This window comes from Globicephala melas, chromosome 20 (assembly GCF_963455315.2).
Source record: "Globicephala melas chromosome 20, mGloMel1.2, whole genome shotgun sequence".
NCBI lineage: Eukaryota > Metazoa > Chordata > Mammalia > Artiodactyla > Delphinidae > Globicephala > Globicephala melas.
In genome coordinates, this window is record NC_083333.1 from 2302042 (window position 1) to 2322949 (window position 20908).

General features: G+C 44.3%; 1 protein-coding gene across 2 annotated transcripts in view; it reads left to right on the forward strand.

Annotated features, from left to right (window-relative positions):
• The window catches only part of MYO1D (myosin ID), a 350887-nt gene that overhangs the window by 1284 nt on the left and 328695 nt on the right, over positions 1-20908 (forward strand). The gene's annotated exons all lie outside the window — the stretch shown is intronic.

A 20908-nucleotide genomic window follows, 5' to 3' on the forward strand; every position in this document is an offset into this window, starting at 1 on the left:
TTAAAGAAAACATTACAGTAAACGGAGTTTCAAAATAACTGAGTTGGGGGGGGAGGTGTTTCCTGGAAGTTCTGACTCCATTTCTTGTAGGTTTTAAATATCGCTCCATAAATTTAAAAGTGAAAATCTTAACCTCGGTTTGGGTGCCTAACTAATCCCACTTCTCAGTATGAATTCCCCTGTTAACTTTTCTTTTTTTTTTTACGCGGGCCTCTCGTTGTGGCCTCTCCCGTTGCGGAGCACAGGCTCCGGAGGCGCAGGCTCAGCGGCCATGGCTCACGGGCCCAGCCGCTCCGCGGCATGTGGGATCCTCCCGGACCGGAGCATGAACCCGTGTCCCCTGCATCGGCAGGCGGACTCTCAACCACTGCGCCACCAGGGAAGCCCTCCCTTGTTAACTTTAAGAATTTTAAAAACTTCTTTAATCTTCAAAATTGCAGTCCCCATAGTCTGCATCTGCTCTTAGCAAGGCTTCATTATGTCCCAGAGTAAGGAGCAGAGGCACAGACCGGAGTTCTACACCCACCTACCACGAACGACTTTGAGCCAGTCCTTGAGTCTGAGTTTCCTAATTTGTAAAATAATGATCTCCAAGATTTTTCTGCCCTTACATTCTTTTTTTGCTTTCACATATCATTGGTTGCAAAGTCTTGTGAGGCTTGACTCTTAAGAAAGATTATTAATGTGAGCCTAACTTAGCTCAGAAGAGAACTTTGCACAGGAGAGAATTTTGCAATTTAATTCTGCATTATGCAGGGTACTTTAGGAGGTAAGGTGGGAGGGTCCAAAGAACCATCAGATGTGTCCTTACCTCTCAAAGACATGGCATGTTTATGAAGACAGGGAGCAAGGTGAAAATTTTTATCCACTTAAATAATAGGTCAGGAAAACAACAGAAAAGTTAAGCTTTGTAGAGCTTAGATGATTCTTTGCCAAGTAATTGTACAACCTAATTGTTCCGGAAGTTTAGCAGAGGGAGAGATGCCTTAGGGTGGCTCAGAAACACCATCTAGAGGAGAGGAGGGGTTGAGAGGAGTTGCAGAGGATGGGTAGGATCTGTGTAGGTGGAGAACGTTCCAGGTGGATAAAGTGGCCAAGCAGAGGAGTGGAGCTTAAAAGCTGACTCTGGGTGTTCGTGAATAAGTTGTCCGGAGGGGAAGGAGTGGGTGTTGGGGAGTTGTGGAAGGAATCGCCGGCTCTCATCAGTATGACGCTTGGCTAATGCCCAGGTTTCTAGGTCTACCTTTATTCCCAATCACCAGGTCCATCAAGATTCGGATGTTGTATGTGTCTCACCTACGTGTGTACTCGACCACTCTGCGAACTGGCTGCAAGTCTCAGCGCACGGGTTCAGTGATTGTTCATGGTTTATTTATAAGTTGGGAAGGGTTGGTTCCCAGGAGCCGTAAAGGGTAGCAGTGCCCTTGCCTCCTCCCCAGCTGTAAATCCTGATGACCCAGGTGGAAAGCAGGCCGCTCTCTGATAGTTGGAATTTCCCATCAGCCCGTTGTTCCTCCAGACTGTTCCAGTGTTTTAGCTGTATGAGCCTTCCTGTAAGGCTCGTGTGGACCCTTGGATATCTGTGTCCCTCTGCAGAAGGTGACCACAAACCCGCTGTAGATCCAGGTGCTACTATGTCATGTAATGTTTTCATCTCCCGGAATATGGGTGGTTGGTCCATACGGGGTGTATATTTATGGTTGTATAGAGGCGAAATTTGAGTGTATTTCATCTCACAGTGGGTGTGTGCGCACGTGCTCCATCATTCCTGCCTTCCCCAAGCTGCGGCTTCTCCTCTCACTCCCGTCTGGAATGTCCTGTCCCCTGCTGTCTATCTGGCTCTTTCCTTCATTTATGGTCTGTGACATGCATTTAGGCATTTATAGCTACAGTTTCAGGGGTCTGTGTCATCCAAACCGAATTTTAATTTTCCCTACAGTAGCACCCACTGTGACATTTTTTATAGAGAGAGAAAAAAAGGAATGTTTCGGTTACTTTTTTTTTTTAAGCTTTTGTGTCATTTTCCATTTAGAATTATCTTCTTATTTTGCTACTAGTCTGGCTTTCTTTTCCTCTCTTTGGTAAAAGCTTTATTTTTAGCCATCTGCTACAATCAATGTCACTTTCCCCTTACTGTTATTATTTTTAAAAATTGATGTAGGCATGTGTCTGTGCCTGAGGGTCTGGATGAGGCAAGACTCAATGATGCGGATGAGTGTGAGTTCGCATATCTGGGAAGGAGTTTCAGTTTGTATTTTACGCTTACACCAGAACCTGCTGGTATCTTGAGGGCCGCCTTCTCGCCCCCCAGGAGTCTCTTGCTAAGGGAGATTTGTTCTATTTATTTGCTTTTCCTTTCGGTGGAGGCACAGGTGTCGGTGGTTTTGGTGATGGTGGTAAGCTCCGCACTCCACTTCCAAGCGTCCGATCCAGGAGTCAGACGCCTGCACAAGCACCTCCAGCCTTCGCGGTCAGGCCTGGTTCCCGCCAAACCCCCGCATGGCCACTTGAAGGCCCGACCTCGGCATCCCCACCACGGTCTGCTTTCTTCCTAGCCGCTTCCCTTTTAGAGCCTTTGGTTCCTTTTCTCGTGCCTTGGGTCATTCCTGGACTTGAGTTCTAACAAAATTCACATCAGCTCTGCTGCACCCTGTCTCGCAGTGAGAGATCTGCCTGGTGCAGCCACGCGGAACATCTGGTCCTCACTGTGCCCTTACTCGCCACTTAGCCATCCTCGAGGAAGGAGGAATGCGGGCTGCTCTTCCTGAGGACAGTGGCCTGAGACATGTGCTTTTCATGTCACAGGTCGAGGAAACCCACTTTAGGCTTCCAGTTTCTAATTTTGTTGGTGGTGGTTCCTGTTTTGAGAATAAGGCATCTGCTCAGCCTGGTGTCTTGGTTCTTTGGAAATTTAATTTGTCCTCTTTTCTTACCGGTTTTTCTCTTCCATAAAAGCAGTGATTTGAAGCACTGTGTTTACCGAAGCTCCAGGCAACTTCTCACCTTTAACCTAACACAATGTTTCTTTTGTACCTTTGCTTAGACCAGGCTTTCCTCAATCTTGGTGCTGTTGACAGTGGGGCTGGGTCATGCTTTGCTGGGGGTCGGGGGGGGGGGCTGCCCTGTGTGTTGTCAGATGTTTAGCAGCATCCCTGGCCTCTACCCACCAGATGCCAGGAGCACCACTCCTCTCCCATATGACAACCAAAAATATTTCCAGATGTTGCCAAATGTCCCCTGGGGGAGGGGGCAAAATTGTCCCCAGTTGAGAACCACTGGCCTCGGCTGTTCTCACTCCCTGGAATGCCCTGGAATGTCCTCCCCCTACTCTCTACCCTCATCCCTGCCTGTCAGACTCTTCCTTGTCCTGCGAGACCAGTTCTGAAAAGTCTTTCCCAAACCTCCAAGGCAAGGGTTAACCATACCTTCACCTGTGCTCCCAAGATATATGGGCACTTGATCATAACTGTTAGGATTTATCATGCTATGTTGTTTTCTCTGCGTGTCTGCATTCCCACCAAATTGTGAGATTCCCCAAAGCCAGAGAGCCTGTCCAGAGGTGGATCCAGGTTGTGTGGTCCTTTGAAATTCATTACAGTTGGGGAGGGGGGAACCACCTCTGAGAAAAAGAGTATAAGTTATGAATGTCAGATTAGATACACGGCTTTGGAAGGGCAAGCACAAGTGAGTGGCTGTGAAGCAACCCACCGCTAGCCCTTCTGCATTTTCTATCATGCTCCAGAATCGGGCAGCTGTGTGTTCAATACATTTTAAAATGAATGAACTGGGACTCCCCTGCTGGTCCAGTGGTTAGGACTCCACGATTTCACTGCCGCGGGCCTGGGTTCAATCCCTGGTCAGGGAACTAAGATCCCACAAGGCACGCGGCGTGGCCAAAAACTAAAAAAATTAGAATAAAAAAAAAAAATGAGTGAACTAAGCCGTCAAATGTTGGCTGATTGTTCTTCAGCCCATGGAATTCTTAACTTAAAAGAAGCATACAATCATCTCAAAATATTGTACTTAATTTAATACAACTTCAGTGTGTGTGGGGGGCGGGCAGGAGCAATGAGCTGCAGAATTCGTAGAAAAGCAGTGAACAGGCGCTCGCTCGCCCTCGCTCTCTCACTCGCCACACAACCTCTGTACTCTTTCTGCAGCTCTTTGATCACTTGGAAAATTAGGACAGAGGGTCCCTCTTGCTTCCTGGGGCAGAGCCTTAGGTACCCTGGTGGTCCTCAAGCACGTGTCAATCTGTGATTGGTTCAGAGCTCTCCTTCAAAGGAGCTGTAGTTCGATTCATAGGAGAGGTGAATGGCACACTAAATCTTTTTGGCTTGCATGTGAAATTCTTTGGCAACCACTTTTAGAGGCCTTCGGAAAAGGACAGTTTGCTCTGGGCCTGTTTTGCACATTGGCTTCGTATTGGGACAAAAAAATGAGAGTTGGGGTTTCAGAGCTGCCATTTGGAGTGAATCGCCCAGCCGTCTTGTTTCCTTTCCTGCTCCGTGACAGATTTCCAAGACTATTTTTATTCGGGGTCATTTGTTGACCCTGGAGACTTCTGAATTTAGCTCCCAAACAGAGCCAGATGTGGGTGGAATCAAGCGCTCAGAAGCTGCTACTGGTGTGTTTCATCACAGGTTCTGAAGGGTTCTTCTTCTTCCTTAAAGAGAGCAGCTTTGACTTTTTGCTCAACTTGGAGACGAAAGTGGTGGATCTGGTATAGATAGAAGTGTGTGTGTTTAATGACTCGCGCAAGCTGTCAGTGTCGTGAATTATCCTAATGTGGAGAGCCGTTTGCTGACATTTTCACCTAAGTCTGAGCCACCTCAGCAAAAAGGACTGGATCTCAAGGACCGGCCTCATTTTATGATAACTCTCTGGCGTCCCTTGCTGTGTTGCTGTTGGGACTGGATTGGGTCATGTGGCACTGCCAAGCCTATCTAGTGGGATCTGCTGTGAACAGTGGCTCCAGCCCCACTGGGGATGAGCCTCGCTGACATGGCCTATCAGAACGTCAACTAGACGCAGGAATGGGTTCAGAGGGTAACAGCAGTTTTAAATACACATTGCAAGCCTCTCTCTTTTTGTCTGTTCAGTTCCTTGGTTGAGATAACGGTTTTCTTTCCTCTCGGTTGGAGGCTCTCTTCAGTTTACCTGCTATGTAATAACTAGGCAGATCTCTTAGTAGGCGGTGTCTCCCCAACGTTAGTTTTTGTCATTTATGGGAAGAAGAAAGGGGAGCACATGCTTGCATCGGAAAGCAGTGAAAAGAGCACAGGCTTCGAGTCCTGACTGGCCAAGGTCAAATCCCAGCTTCACTTTCACTCTTTTTAGCTTTGTACCTTAGGGTACGTTAACTTACCTAAGCCTCAGTTTCCTTATATATGTAAAATGGTCGCCTCTTAGGGTTATTGGGATGAAATCACATGAAGTGTAAAAAGTGCCTGGTCGGTGCTTGGTACATAATTCCCTCCCAACTAATGTTAACTCTGTTTCTGAATCCTTCCCAAATGGCCTCACCTCCCTGCCCTGACCCTGAAGGGCTTGCTAATCTCACCTCTTCCTTCCTCACAAAGACAGAATCAATCGTTTTGGCTTTATTTGGGGGGCAAGAATGAAAAGTGTTCTAGAAGGGGTTGGGGTTACCTAGTGGAGAAAGCAAAAACATTGGAGATAAATAGATCTGGACCTTAATCCTGTCTCTGTCCACCACTACCACCCACGTGGGCTTAGACAAGTTGCTTAGCCTCCCTGAGTCTTGGTTTCTTCATCTGTAAAGATGAAGTGTTACTGCAAAGATTAAACTCTACCACCTGTAAAACACCTAGCGTGGTACCCATAGCATAGCATAGTAGATGCTCAGCAGACGGTCCTCTGTCTCTCCTCTCCATCCCCTCTCAGTGCAGCCCTGTGGATCAAGTGCCCTTGTTGGTCCCAACTGTCTCCGTGACTGTCACACTCATAACCCTGTTCCCTCCAGGGTGTTCTCTGATTTCATGAAGGTTGGTGGCATTGGTGCCTGAGATCTCCAGGCACTATAGATGGGTGATTAACTTTAAATATAGTCTTTAAAAAAAAAAAACCCTCTAACATTTCCTTATTTAACTATAGACCTTATGTCTTTTTAATATAATCTCCTGGCTTTAAAGCTAGCAGCTACTTGAATTCTTGCTGTGTGCTCATCACTGTGCTGGGCACCTTGGTGGGGGTTACTTTATAAAAAGTCATTCTTTGCGGGATAGCTTAATTGGGAGTAAAAGATAACCTTAATAAATAGATCAAGCTCAGGTAGAATATGATTGAACCAAAATGAATATTGCAGACAATCAATCATTTTTAGGGCTTCCTAGAGAGAAGGAACCAGTGAAGCAGATTTTTTAAAAACAGAACTGATGGCAATGTAATTAAGAGTTGTATATATGTTATGTACTAGAGTTCTCAGGGAATTCAGAAAAAGAGAAAATGGGATTGGGAGTAGGTAGACAGTGCTCTGTGGAAGAGGCAGGATGTGAGCAGACCCTTGTTGGAAGGAGAGAGAGTTTCTCATCGGGAGACACCCCTTTCCCCTGGGCCCTGATGTCCTAGCCCTTTGCTTTCTCGCCATCCACTTTCAGCGCCAGTGGGCTGGCCATGCTGCCCACCAGCTTCCACTGCTCGAAAATATCCGCCACTACCCCCACCCCCCGCATTGTCGGCACTTTGTTCATTCCTGTCTTATGCTACCCCCAAATTCTCCCAACTAGAGACTGAGTCAGGCTGATAAGAATCCTCTTCCAAAGTCAAATACTTCTAATGCAGCCCAGGCACATGAGGGTAAATTTGCTGGGTCCTTTCTGTCTCATGCTTTGATGAGGTCAGTTAGAAGGAGGGACTGAGAATTTCATTTCTGAGTAATAATTTTGCAGCCTGTCACTGCAGACCCGGGATGGAGAACTGAACTCTGGCGGGAAGGATGGGCCAAAGATAGTATGAGCCCAGTTTATTCTTGCTCTGAGGACAGAGAGGGAGGGCGCCAGAGAAAAACTTGGCTCAATTAAAAAATTAGTCTGTGGCTTATCTTTGGGCCTAGAAGAGGAAATGGAAAAAAAATTTTTTTCTTCCTTTATTTTATGCCTAATTACAGAACTTTTAAGACTCAGCACCCAGACTGCGTGGTGAATACTATGGTCATTCCATTGTGGGTTAGAGACATATGTGAGCCAGCCTGTGACTCTAATCATGGCTTTCAACATTTCTTGGTGAAATAGAATGGTCCACTGTTGGAAAGTAGGCCATTTTAGAGTAAGGGTTTCTGATAAGTGACTTTAATCGATGGAGAAGGGATTTGAGAGCCTCAGCTGGTTCCTTTTTGATACTTTGCCCACCTTCCCGTCTCCTCCTTGTCTCAGCCTCACCCCTGAGGATACCCCAGTTTGCATTCCAGACACAGCTGCTCATGGGGGAGCAGCTACTTTATGTCTCAGTGAGACAGTCTTCATTCTCCCCACGTTTCTGCCCCTTGGTGCACACAGTATGGAAATGGATTTCGCTTTAGTGAGATTAAAGCATTAATTCTAGTAAAGCTATTTTGCTTTAATAAAAAGATTGTTTAGTGCTGAACATAGCTTTTTTCCAAAAAGTACACAGGCCAATTCAAGGTTCTATTAAAACAAAACAAAAACTTCTGGAATAGATGGGGAAATGCATCAAGAGACAAACCCAACTTTGCTTTCATTCCTCCTCTCCATTTATGACCCACAGTCATATTACTAAGACTTGGGGGAAAAAATTACCGCTTACATACACCAGGGTCCCGTAAGCGCTAGAAGCCAATGAATTAGTCAAAAAATGGCTTCATCTAAAACAATGAAGCAAACACCAAGAGGAATTCAAACAATTTTTTCCCCTCTGATCACAAAGTCTGCTTTGAGTAACTTGTACAATAGAGGATCGTCCGTAGCCGGGTCAGGGCGATCCCGAAGGGCTTTGTCTCAAACCGCTGCTTAGTGTCCAGTATAAAGTCGAGAAAAATTTCATAGTCAATTAAAATTAAAAAGTCCAACTCCATTTAAAAAAAAAAACCTTACACTTACTTTGGATCACCCTAAAATCAGTTATGTTTCAGTTTGGGCTTTCATGGACATCTCAGTCATTTAAAATTTATTGTAAGAATAGCCTTTGATCATGAGGCTGAGTTACTTAGCCTGATTCTGCCATCCTAGCCTATGTTGCTTGTAATTAAGAAGAAAACCTTTTTAAAAGAATCCTCAAAAGAACATCTCTAGAGTAGTTCAGATGTCAGGAAGTACCACTATGAGGAGTTTTTTTTTTTTTTTTTATTGCATTCACCCCGTGCTGTCGACTCATATGTGTGTCCTACCTGTAGTCTCTAAGTCCCGAGGGCAACTTTATCTTCTTCATCGCTGAAGGCTTCTTTCCAGGCATTAAGAACAAAATGTTTTCCCTTCTATCAGTGAACGAGTAAATGAATGCATAATATTTCCACATCTTTGATTCCTGCCTGAACTATGTATTTTCCGGGTTTTATGTACTGTATTTTGTATATTTAAATAATCTGATTTTTCTGTTGTAACTCTAGTCTTTGGGGAGATAGGAAAATAAAGCTACCATTACTCTTGGGGGAGGAAAAAAGCACTAAAATATATTTGGGATCCTTGTGAAACGATAGACATCTTTTTTCTTTTCAAAGACGTGTAGAACTCAGACAGGTGGAGCTTGTCATGCATACAACAAGGGGGGAACCTACTTGAGTGGTTCTGTAATCTCGTGTTGTTGCTTACCTTAGCGAGTAGGTTACATTGTTACCAGCATCGGGAGGCCTTTATATAACTTGGTATCATTTGTTGAATGTCTCTAAAGGGACACTCTTTCATACAGCAAATCCAGTGACTCAGATCACACGATTGGTGCTCTTTCAGTCTGCGTTCTGTGGTGTCCTGGGCCATGAGAAGCCGTCTTGGAGGCCAGGTAGGAGTGGAGCAGGGCTTCGGCCCCTCTCCTTTCAACAGAGCAGCTCTGCCTCTACATATTGGGGTTCCAAGGAATTTTTTTCTTGATGAGCTAATTTATTTTTATTTTTAATTTATTTTTTCAATGAAGTATAGTTGATTTACAATATTATACTAGTTTCAGGTATACCACATAGTGATTCAATATTTTGATAGATTATACTCCACTTAAAGTTATTACAAAATAATGGCTATATTTCCCTGTGCTGTACAATATATCCTTGTTGCTGATTTACTTTATACAGAGTGGTTGGTATCTCTTAATCCCTACCACTATCATGCCCTTCCCCTTTTCCCTAACCACTAATTTGTTCTCTGTATCTATGACCAAGGAATTTTTTGTTTGAGAAGAAATGCTATCACATTGAAAAACCAGTTTGAAAACCACTGTTCTAGGTGCTTGTTTTCCAGATGGCTTTTAGTCTTGCAACCACACACACACACACACACACACACACACAATTAGAAATATCTAACCAAAATGATTTTAAAAGTGGCAGTGCGGCATGCTATAATGAGCAAAGGAAGTATTTCAGTTATCCGAACTTAAGCATGGCTCTACTATATGTACTCTGTGACGTAAACGATGTACTTCAGTTCTCTGAGCCTCTACTGCCTGGTTTTAAAATGGGACTGATCCCTACGTTACGAGGTTATTTCATAAAATGAGAGCATAGATGGGTTGTTTATAGTTGTAAACATATCAAGGACACTCAAATGCTAATGCTGCCTCACTCTTGCTTCCTTAAACAGAATGTAAGGAATGTAATTGAACTTTTTTCCTAAAGGACCTAGATCATGATAGTCATAGTTATGAACAATTGTTTTCACACCTCCGGGGTTTATTGAGACATGTGTGATGTTTTGTTCCACACCAAACTGATGTGAACGATGTAACATTTGAGAGTATATGGTTACATTTCTATGGTTTCTCTTAGTGTGCCTCCCTGTGGATTCTCTGCCCGCTCTTAATCTACAAATGTGATCTGCTCTGGGACTGTCTCATGGAAGGGAATAGAGAGGGGTTAATGAGTTCTGACGAAGACTGAGGGGTTGCCCTGGCTGTTTCAATTCTGGGGCTTGAATTTTGAGACGTCCCTGCTCAGAAGTATCTTTTGATTGCTTTGGTGTGTGAAGCCAAGGCTGAGTTCCGAGTCGTAGGCAAAGTGCTAGTCCACAACTTACTCCTGCCCTTGGTATTTGAATTATTTGTGTGGTTGAACAAACCAGCGCACGCTGCATGGGTTTTTCCACACCGCATGCACTTTATGATTGCTTGTTGATTCGTGGGAGGCGGCAGCTGTTGGCAGAATCTGTTACCATTTGCATCTCTGCCTCCTAGGTTCCTGGTTTATCTGAAACCGTAACTGAAAAGAAACCTGTTCTTTAACTTCATTTATCCTCGGCTGCTGGTTCTCCAATTTGGCTTTGTATCAGAATCACCCAGCTCTTAAAATATCCAGATTCCCAGGGCTCTACTTCCCAGAGACTCTGATTTATTAAGCCTCATGAATGCCCAGTGATTCTCCTGTGCAGCCGGGTTAGGGACCACAATCCTAGGCTACTGGTTTGTCATCCACAGCTGTGTTCTGTTGAAGCTATATGGGTTGTGAACTGACCGGTATAGTAACAAATGTATCATGACTTATCCAGATAATCAGTGTTCTTAGTTCTGTTGTGGTTACTAAATCAATTTAATTATTTGATAGTCACCCTTTTTCTTTTTTTTTTGGCTGCGCTGCATCGCACGTGGGATCTTAGTTCCCCGACCAGGGATCGAACTTGTGCACCCTGCAGTGGAAACACAGAATCTTAACCCCGGGACCGACAGGGAAGTCCCGAGAGTCACATTTTACTCTTCATCCTTACAACACCTTTTCCTTCACCCTGTGGTTATGGTCGTCTGCTTTTAGCATACCGTATATTACTTTTCCGTCACCAGATTTCCCATACCAAAAAAAAAAACAAGTGTAATCATACCATCCTTATTAATACCTTGATGCGTGTCATTATAATATTTTGTACATATATAAATGTATATATTTAAAAATTTAGAATCTCCTTGCTTAAACAAGATACACTTTTGTAAACAGTTTTCTGATATAATGATGTAGTGTCCTCAGCATTCTTTTCGTGTACTTAAGTTGTCCTTGAAAGTATGATGGCAGCCACAACGTCCTCATTCTTTTCTGGGTCTGCAGGGGCAACCCAGGCAGACATGGTTTCTTCTCCCATAGAGCTGAGGGAGACATGTATGGGGAGACATACAAAACTGGTAAACAACAAAAGAATAATTACAGGTAGTAATAAGTGCTAGGAAGGAATGAGCAGGGTTCCCTCCCAGGCGAAGTGGCAGTGGTGTGTGTTCACGGCCACAGAGAAGGTGTTTTATGAGGAAGTTGACTTTAAGCGAGATCAGAAGGTCGAGGAATCTGCGTGGGGGGGCGTGGAGGCAGGTGTGGGGAAGGGAAATCAGATAGGGAAGGGTGGTTGAGGCCAGGCAGAATGAGTCACTAGAGAGGGAGCTACTGATGGAGCATTAGTCAAGACCACACTTTGCAAAGGGCCTTGGGCACGAAGGGCTGAGACTTTAAGTGCACTGGGAAGCATTGAAGGGCTTTCCACATCTTGCAGTCGCTTCAGGTTGATAGCGTGCTTTTAAGTGTCTGGGTTCAGCTGCCCAAACTCCCCAGGTCTGGTGGCTGTTCTGAATGTTTGTTTTCGTCAACTTGGTGAGTGGAGTGAGGAGTTGGCAGTTGCTTTCTACCCTTGTCGTTCAGCGATAGTAAACACACATACAGTTCCGTCTTGATCTGTCGTATAACAGAGCTGTTTCTTGGAAGAGTCAGCCCCAAAACAGTGTTCTGTTGATTTGAAGTCAATCTCAATTCATGACTAATAGGCTACAGCTGATTTTGGGGAGCTGCCTTTTTCTGATTTTATGCTTCAAGCAATAGAAGAAGGATTCTGAGCCATGAATTCCCTGATGAAATCTCTGAGTTGTAGAACTTTAATGCCGGAAGGGAACCTGGAGGTTATCTCCCTGATGTACAGATACATGAAGTTAGCAACACAGAAATTATGTGATTTTTTTCCCCCAGGATTCTTCAGTAGTCTAGTGGCACAGTTATAACTGGAGCAAAAATCTCTGGTGTCCTAGCTCTGTATTTGTTCTTTGGCTTCTGTCTTCCTTACCCTGGATTGCTTTGCAATCAAGTAGCAATTCTTTAACTTCCTTTTTCATCCCCCCCCTCCGGCCCCCCCCTTAAAACAAACTTACTTGAAAAGATCTGAGCAGGTTGAAACAACGAAGAAGCTAACAATGTAAATATGAAGTAAATCTCTAGTTCTCTTACTGAAGGGCAACAGTACAAATACAAAATAACATTTTAGGAGCCAAAGATGAGGGTTTTAGGAGCCTGTGTTATGTGTCAACATCCACCTGGGCTCTATCAAGAAAAAAGGGGACTTGGAAGTTCTACCCTGGCTCATCCCACCTGCCCTGGAGGGGTGTGTAGTTCTCACTGCTTTATCAGTTAAAATGCCGTTGGCTGCAGTGAAAAGAAAACCTGACCAAACTGGCTTACACAAAAAGGAAGCACATTATCTCACACAACCAGAGGTCAGTGATAAGAGAGGCTCTGGCCAGAGTCCTTAAGGGCTCTGGCTCCACTAGTCTGTGATTATCTCAGTTTTGTCCTTCTAGGGCTGGTTTCACCGTCACACTGGCTGAGGATAGTGACAGCCGTTCTGTGCATCTCATCCAGACACAGTACCCTCCAAAGGAAGAAGAGGGAACCATCTGCTTTTCTTTGCTTCTTATTTAGGAAGTCCCTGGAAGACTTCCTTGTGTTTCATTGGTCCACATTTGCTCACATGCAAATTACTAAACCCATCACTGGTTCTGAGGAATGCGGTTATCATGATTGATTTAGAATGCACACAGTTACGTGGAAGGGAGTAGATACTGGAACAAAATCAGCTTCTTTTAGGGAGGAATGGATTTTAGGGGAGAATAGGATATTGAATAGGCAACCAAGAGTGCCTACCTACTCTGTACACTTTTATAAGCTGTGTAGACAGAATGATGTTAATTCAGAAAAGAATGCTCAGTGTGTTGAGGGTACATGAACCTATGTCATTATGAAACTATGTCATTTTTAAATGACTGAAGGAGCCATGGAAGCCACCTAAATGTCCATTGATAAGATGAATGGAAAAGAAGATGTGGTACATACATACAATGGAATATTACTTAGCCATAAAAAAGAACGAAGTAATGCCATTTGCAGTGATATGGATGGACCTAGAGATTGTCATACTGAGTAAAGTAAGTCAGAGAGAGAAGGACAAATATCATATGATGTCGCTTATATGTGGAATCTAAAAAAATATGGTACAAATGAACTTATTTACAAAACAGAAATAGTGTCACAGATGTAGAAAACAAACTTATGGTCACCAAGGGGGAAGGGGGAGATAAATTAGGAGATTGGGATTGACATATATAAACTACTATATATAAAATAGATAACTGATAAGAACCTATTGTATAGCACAGGGAACTCTACTCAATATTCTGTAATGACCTATATGGGAAAAGAATCTTAAAAAGAGTGATATATGTATGTATAACTGATTAACTTTGCTGTACAGCAGAAACTAACACAGCATTGTAAATCAACCAAACTCCAATAAAAATTAATTAAAAAGTAAAATAAAATGACTGAAGGAATAAGACAGAGGATGTGATAACTTTGGTGTGTTTTCCAGCATCACCAAGCAGTTCTCCACTTCTCAGTGGACACCAACTGGGTGTCTAACAAATTTAAAGTGCACAGTTCAGGTATTATCTACAGATCCTACAGGCTAAGGGCTCAGTCCCACAAGACTGCCGCCACTTCCGACAGTAAGTCCAGGCTGTCACTTGTGCTTCGGACCAACCAACTGTAAATTGGAGGTTCCCGCGACCCCTTCCTCAGATTTGATTTAATTTGCTAGAGTGGCTCACAGAACCCAGGGAAACGTTTGCTTATGTTTACCAGCTGATTATAAAGGATATAGGTGAACAGCCAGGTGAAGAGGTCCATAGGCTGAGATCTGGAAGCATCCTGAGCACAGGAGCGTCTGCCCATCCGCGGTCTGCAATATTACAGACCAAACTAAAAGAAAAAGGCTGTGTGTGTATTGGCCTGAACATATGCCACGATATGTGATATTGGGTTGGCCAAAAAGTGCCTTCAGTTTTTAAGTAAAAATAAAAGACACATTTTTCACTTTCACCAAGAACTTTATTGAACAATGCAGTCACCATTCTGTTCCACTACCTTCTGCCATTTTTCGGGCAACTTCATAATTCCATCTTCCCAAAACTTTTTATCTTTTTAAGCAAAGAACTGTTCCAGGTAGCTTTTACAGTCTTCCAGGGAATTGAAATTTTTTCCATTAAGAGAATTTTGTAAAGGCCTAAATAAATGGAAATCCTAAGATGCAGTGTCTGGTGAATATGACAGATGAATCAGAACTTCCCAGCCAAACTGTAGCCGTTTTTACCTGGTCATCAAAGAAACATGCAGTCTTGCATTATCCTGTTGGAAGATTATGCGTCTTCTGTTGACTAATTCCAGACACTTTTCGTGGAGTCCTGCTTTCAGTTGGTCTAATTGGGAGCACTGCTTGTTGGAATTAATCGTTTGGTTTTCCAGGAGGAGCTCATAACAGAGGACTCTGTTCCAATCCCACCATATACACAACATCACCTTCTTTGGATGAAGACTGGCCTTTGGTGTGGTTAGGGGTGGTTCATTTCGCTTGCCCCGTGATCTCTTCTGTTCCACATTGTGGTACAGTATCCACTTTTCATTGCCCATCACAATTTGTTTTAAAAATGGAACGTGTTCGTTACGTTTCAGTAGAGAATTGCATGCGGAAATACAGTCAAGAAGGTTTTCTTCGCTTAACTTACGTGGAACCGAAACATCGAAGCGATTAACATAACTGGTGCAAATGATTTTCAGTGCTTGGTTTGGATATTCTGAGTATGTCGGCTGTCTCCCGCATGGTATAACGTTGATTGTTCGCAATTAATGCCTCGATTTGATCGCTGTCAACTTCAGCTGGTCTACCCGACTGGAGCATCGTCCAGCGAGAAATCTCCAGCACGAAACCTCACAAACCACTTTTGACACGTTGGACCAGTCACAGCACCTTCTCCATACACTGCACAAATCTTTTTTTGTGTTTCAGTTACATTTTTACCTTTCTTGAAATAGTAAAGCATAATATGCCAAAAATGTTGCTTTTTTCTTCCATCTTCAGTATTAAAATGGCTACACAAAAATTCACCAGTTTTGGTAAGTTTTTTTTTAACTGCACGCTGATATGACAGCTGTCACGATACAGTCTAACAAAATTGTTTCAAATGAAGTTAGACGACTAAGGGCTACTGGAGCCATCTTATGGGAAAAAAGCAAACGAACTTTTGGGCCAACCCAGTATGTTTAATGAAATAGGTGGTATAATTCCGTTTTTATGAATGAAGAGGTGAACGGTATCCCTTCCTGTTTCAGAACAAACAAACAAAAAACAAAAAGCAAGAAGAGCCGGGGGCATCTTGCTGTGCTAGAAACAAAAGAAGTCCTCAGGGAATGATGGACAGTGTAAAGAAGATAACCACGAGTCCATACTCACATAAACTAATCGGCTAATATCTTGAAATTTGTTGAGGAATGAGATCTTAGTATCTCGTTCTTAGTATCTCACTTAGTATCTCCCTGCAAAATACTCATTAATTAATATCAAAGAAAAACTAGAATATTGTTGCAGTAGAGAAGCCTGGTAGACACCCCCTAAGTAAGTGAGCATAAGGGACTGCATCAGTAATGGGACGAGTCAGATCACATACTACGGGCACAGATGCAGTGAGGACACAGTATCGCATCTTCTGAGACATCCTTGCTGAAGATGCATAACCTGGCTCTAATCAGAGGAAACGTCTGGCAAATTCAAATCAAAGGACCCAATAACTGTAACCTTTAAGAATGTCACATTCATAAAAATCAAGGAGAGGCTGAGGAACTATTCTAGAATGGTATAACAGCTGGAGGTAAAGCAAGATTCTGAACTGGATTCTTTTGCTATCGAGGGCATTATTGAGACACTTGGTGGAATTGGAATGGAGTTTGAGAATTCGCTGTTGGTAAATGTATCACATATTTCCTGGTTTTGATGATTGTGTTGTGGTTGCACAGGAGAATGTCACCGTGGGAAGCACATATGAATGGGTGGCAGGGCATCAGGTCAGCGCATTGCCCTCAAGTAGCTCAGGAAGAAAGAGGCAGTTGCAACTTTTTTGGTTGCACGTTTGAGATTAAAAAAAAAAAAGTAACTGCTACCTAGCCATCCAATGGGTTCCCAAAGGCGGCAGTGAGCCTCTGGCTGTAGGGATTCATTGAAACAGAAGTTGGAAGTTCACCCGCTGAGGCCATTGCAAAGGGATGTTGTACATCTGGAAGGCTGGTCTACGTGGCCTCTGAGGTCCCAGATGCTAAGATTCTGGGTGTTTATATACATATTTTAAAGTAATAGTTGAATTTATTAAATGATGTTTATGCCTTCAGTTATTGCAAATCAAAAGAGCTTGACCTCATACCAATCAGCAGGTGTTACTTAAAACTCTTTGCTAGAGGGCTTCCCTGGTGGCACAGTGGATAAGAATCTGCCTGCCAATGCAGGGGACATGGGTTCGATACCTGGTGCAGGAAGGTCGCACATGCCGCGAAGCAGCTAAGCCCGTGCGCCACAACTACTGAGCCTGCGCTCTAGAGCCCGCGAGCCACAACTGCTGAAGCCCGCGTGACTACAGCCTGTGCTCTGCAACAAGAGAAGCCACCGCAACGAGAAGCCCGCGCACCGCGTCGAAGAGTAGCCCCCGCTCGCCGCAACTAGAGAAAGCCCGCACGCAGCAACAAAGACCCAACGCAGCCAAAAATAAATAATAAAATTTTCAAACATTAAAAAAAAAAAAACCAGAAATACTCTTAGCTAGAGACTTTGTATGCTAAGGACTGTGTATGACTCCCTACAGGAAACGTTAATGATGTCATTGGGTAAAAAGGGCATTGACACAAAAAAGAATCTGACCCCCATACAGTAGTATATAATAAATACCAGATCAGTGGGACCGATATTCTACAGTTCAGACTGGGGGATGTTTCTGTGAGCTCAGGAAGGCCTTTAAAGAGCTGTGAGATGGGGCTGGGTGCTGGAGCGTGAGTAAGACTTAGGTATGCATGGAGTAAGAGTGGAAGGGGGGCATTCCATGCAGAGGTGCCTCTGTGAAGGGGCACAGTGTGTTCAGGGACAACGAGAGGACCAGTCTGACAGGTTTGGAGGGTGCCTATAGGAGAGCCCTGCTTTAAATACAGTGTAGTCGGGGAGACAGGACTAGCTTCCAGAAAAGGGAAGATGGGGAGGAAACTCATGACGGGGACATCAGCCACTGAGTTAGATGGTTTTTTAATTTGTGAAATTCATTCATTCATGTCTCTGTTAATGCATTCAGTCCTACAAGATAGGTGTTGCACTCATTATATGAATGTGAAACATTGTATTCAGAGAGAGGAAATGACTCTCTGAAAGTCACAGAGCTGATTTAAGAGGCAGTTTGAATCGGAAGCCAGATCAGCATGACTTCAAAGCCCATAACCCTTCCTCTACCCCATCTGCTTCTTACCCATGGGAAAGGAATAGAGGGCAGTGATGTAGACTGGGGTTGCTGACTGTGTGTGTAGAATATTGGAAAGAGTGTTGGGAAAAGGAGAATGTCTCTCAATACCTCCTGTCAGTTTGAGATTGAGGTGCCCATGGGACATGCCATGAGATTATTGGAAAAGAGCATGAAGTGTGAGAAAAGGGCCAAGGACTGAATCCTGAGGAGCATCTATGCTTGAGGGACAGTCAGAAGAACCCCCTCACAGGATCCTACAGAGGAGCGTCCAGGGAGGTTGGAAGTAAACAGGAGAGTGTGATGTCACAGGAGTCCAGAGGAGAGGGTGTGGTTGGCAGAGCTGAGCACTGCCTAGAAGTCAGGGCAAACGCAGGTGGAGAAGCGTCCATTAGAGCCAGCACCAAGGAGGGCATTGGGGACCTTAATATGAGAGTGGCCTCAGTTGCGGGCACAGGTGGAAAACCGTCACAGTGGGTTGAACGGTGAAGGGGGAGGGGAAGGGAACTAGCAACCGTGAAAGGTGAGAAGGCTTTCAGGAAGTTTTCTCTGAAGGGAAGGAGAGCGGGCCGTAGCTACAGGAGGTGGTGGATGGAGTTTTGCTTTTCTCTTACTTTTAAGCCTGGAAAGTTGAATAGGAGTAAATGATGATGGGAAGGAGACAGGAGAGCGAGAGAGGTTTGAGAGAAGAGAAGGGTCTGATGCAAAAGGTGAGACCGCTGAGGAGATGGGCAGGATGGGGGGAGGGGAATGGGGGCACCACGCTCATTGTCTACACTGCCTGCTTCCCCCCACCCCCATACGCCGAAAGTCTCCGTGCGCCCATGCAAGGTGGCCTTGCTGACCGTAGCTTCCTGGTCCCCGCCATTTCCGAAGCACATCATCCACAAAGAGCATCTGCTGCACATTTGCAACAAGGGCAGCGAAGGAATATTCTGTTTAAAGTGGCTCAATGCAGTGCTGTCTGTCTGTGCTCAATTCAGTGCTCAGTTCAATGCTGTTTGTTCCGAAATAGCTTCCTTAAAAAAAAAATACGTGTCCAAGGAGAATGAGGGAATGAGAATGAATACACTCAGGCCAAGAAAGCCAGTCCTGCCGAGACCACGGGCCAGCTGGCCTGGGCCAGCGTGGCCTCGGATGGGCCTCAGCCTCATCCAGGGGAGTCTAGGCCACGCTTCTCAGGGCTGAATGTGTTTTGAAACACATGGTGTTTACTCTGTCGTGGCCTCATTTACCACCATTTAATTGGGCATCTGAAGAACTATTTTGATCTGCAATAGCTGACAAAAACTGTTTTGAATAAATGAAGAGCAAAAAAAAAAAAAAAAAAGTGCTAGACCTGTATGTTAGATGTTAAAATGCAAGACGGAGTGAGAGCCCACACTTGGGAAGAACACAAGTTTCCATCAGGAGTGGGATGGAAAAATAAATTGTGGTGTTCATACACTAGAGGAACTAGATAACAACAGAAGGGAATGGACAACAGCTCCATGCGTCAGCACGAATGAATCTCACAGTCATAACACTGAGCAGAAGAAGTTGGACACAAAACAGTCCCTACGCTGTACCTTCATCAATATAAAATTCAAACCCAAGCAACACTGATCTGTGGTGCTGGAAGGCAGGGTAATGGGAGTTTGGGGAGAGGAGAGGGAGCAGTGATTGGGAGGAGGCTAGAGCGGGGCTTCTGGGCTGCTGGGCATAGTCGTCTTAACACAGGAGTGTCGCCCAGGTGTGTTCACTTCGGTAATTCATCACAGTGTGCTTTCATGATTTGTGCACTTTTTTTTTTTTTTTTTTTTGCGGTACGCAGGCCTCTCACTGTTGTGGCCTCTCCCGTTGCGGAGCACAGGCTCCGGACGCACAGGCTTAGCGGCCATGGCTCACGGGCCCAGCCGCTCCGCGGTATGTGGGATCCTCCCGGACCGGGGCACGAACCCACGTCCCCTGCATCGGCAGGCGGACTCTCAACCACTGCGCCACCAGGGAAGCCCGATTTGTGCACTTTTCTGTGTGTGTATTACGTTTCAATAAAATGTGTTTTTTAGAAGAGACAATAAGGAAATGGTTGAGGAAACAATATAAAAATCATCAAGCAGTTCAGAGTTGGTGGAAGTCCTTTGACCTTATGCACGGCATCATAAATCTCATTGCAGCCAGTGAGGATTAACTACCAGTTTATCAGCGCCAGCTGAAGGGTGGCATGACTGCAGTGGATTTGCAGAGACTGGAAGAGCAGCTACCAGATACGGCATCTGTGCATATGTGTGAGGTGATATTCACACACGATATGTACACACTTGTATACCAGGCGTCGGTGTCTCAGAGAGACCAGAGCGCAGGTACTCAGTATAGGGTGTGGATTCAGCTAGTGTGCTCACACCCAGCAGTGTCCCGACTCCCGATCTGCAGTTTGTGTGTGCTGTGGGCGTAGTTACAGATTTTACTGGGCTTCTTCAACCTTTACTCTATGTTTATTGCTTCCCTTCAGATTACTTTCTGATTTCATTTTGAGTCTCGGATGCCTTCGAGAATTGCACACTTACGAGATGTTTTGAATCCCCAGCTCTGCTTCACTGGCTCAGTGGGTTTGTGTGCAGAAAGTACAAACTGATTCTAATATTAGTTTGTCAAATAAAATTAAATCTCTAACCACTGCATGAAGTGTATAGTGTGTCCCAAAGTGAGGCAGAATTATTTTTGGATTATTTGTTGTTGGCAGTTGGCTTCATCAATGATTTCCTGCCTTAGGCCAGAGAAAAAACTAAAGTTGTTTTGCTTGGATGTGCAAGCTCGTTCACTTGCAGGTTTATTTCAGGTGGAACTTTGCTTTTTTGGAGGAGGGTGACTCACTTGTGAGGAATTTTGAGTAGTTAAGCACGGAAGAGATCTGTTTTTCAGGGTTTCATAAATTGTCAATAGTCTCTACTTTGCCAGGATCCATCTTTATTTCTTCATAACCCCTTATGAGTTCGATCTTCATGAAAATTCTGGTTAATAAATTTAAATTCCCAAGGGTTACCTATTGCACGTGTTTGGAATGAATGGAGAAGAAACTCTCCATGAAGTGAAATGGAGATTTTATTTTTCTTTAGTTCAGACTGATTCCAGTGTGATTCCAGTTGTTGACATTGCTGGTAAAAAGAGTATTTGACTTTTTCTGTTTTTA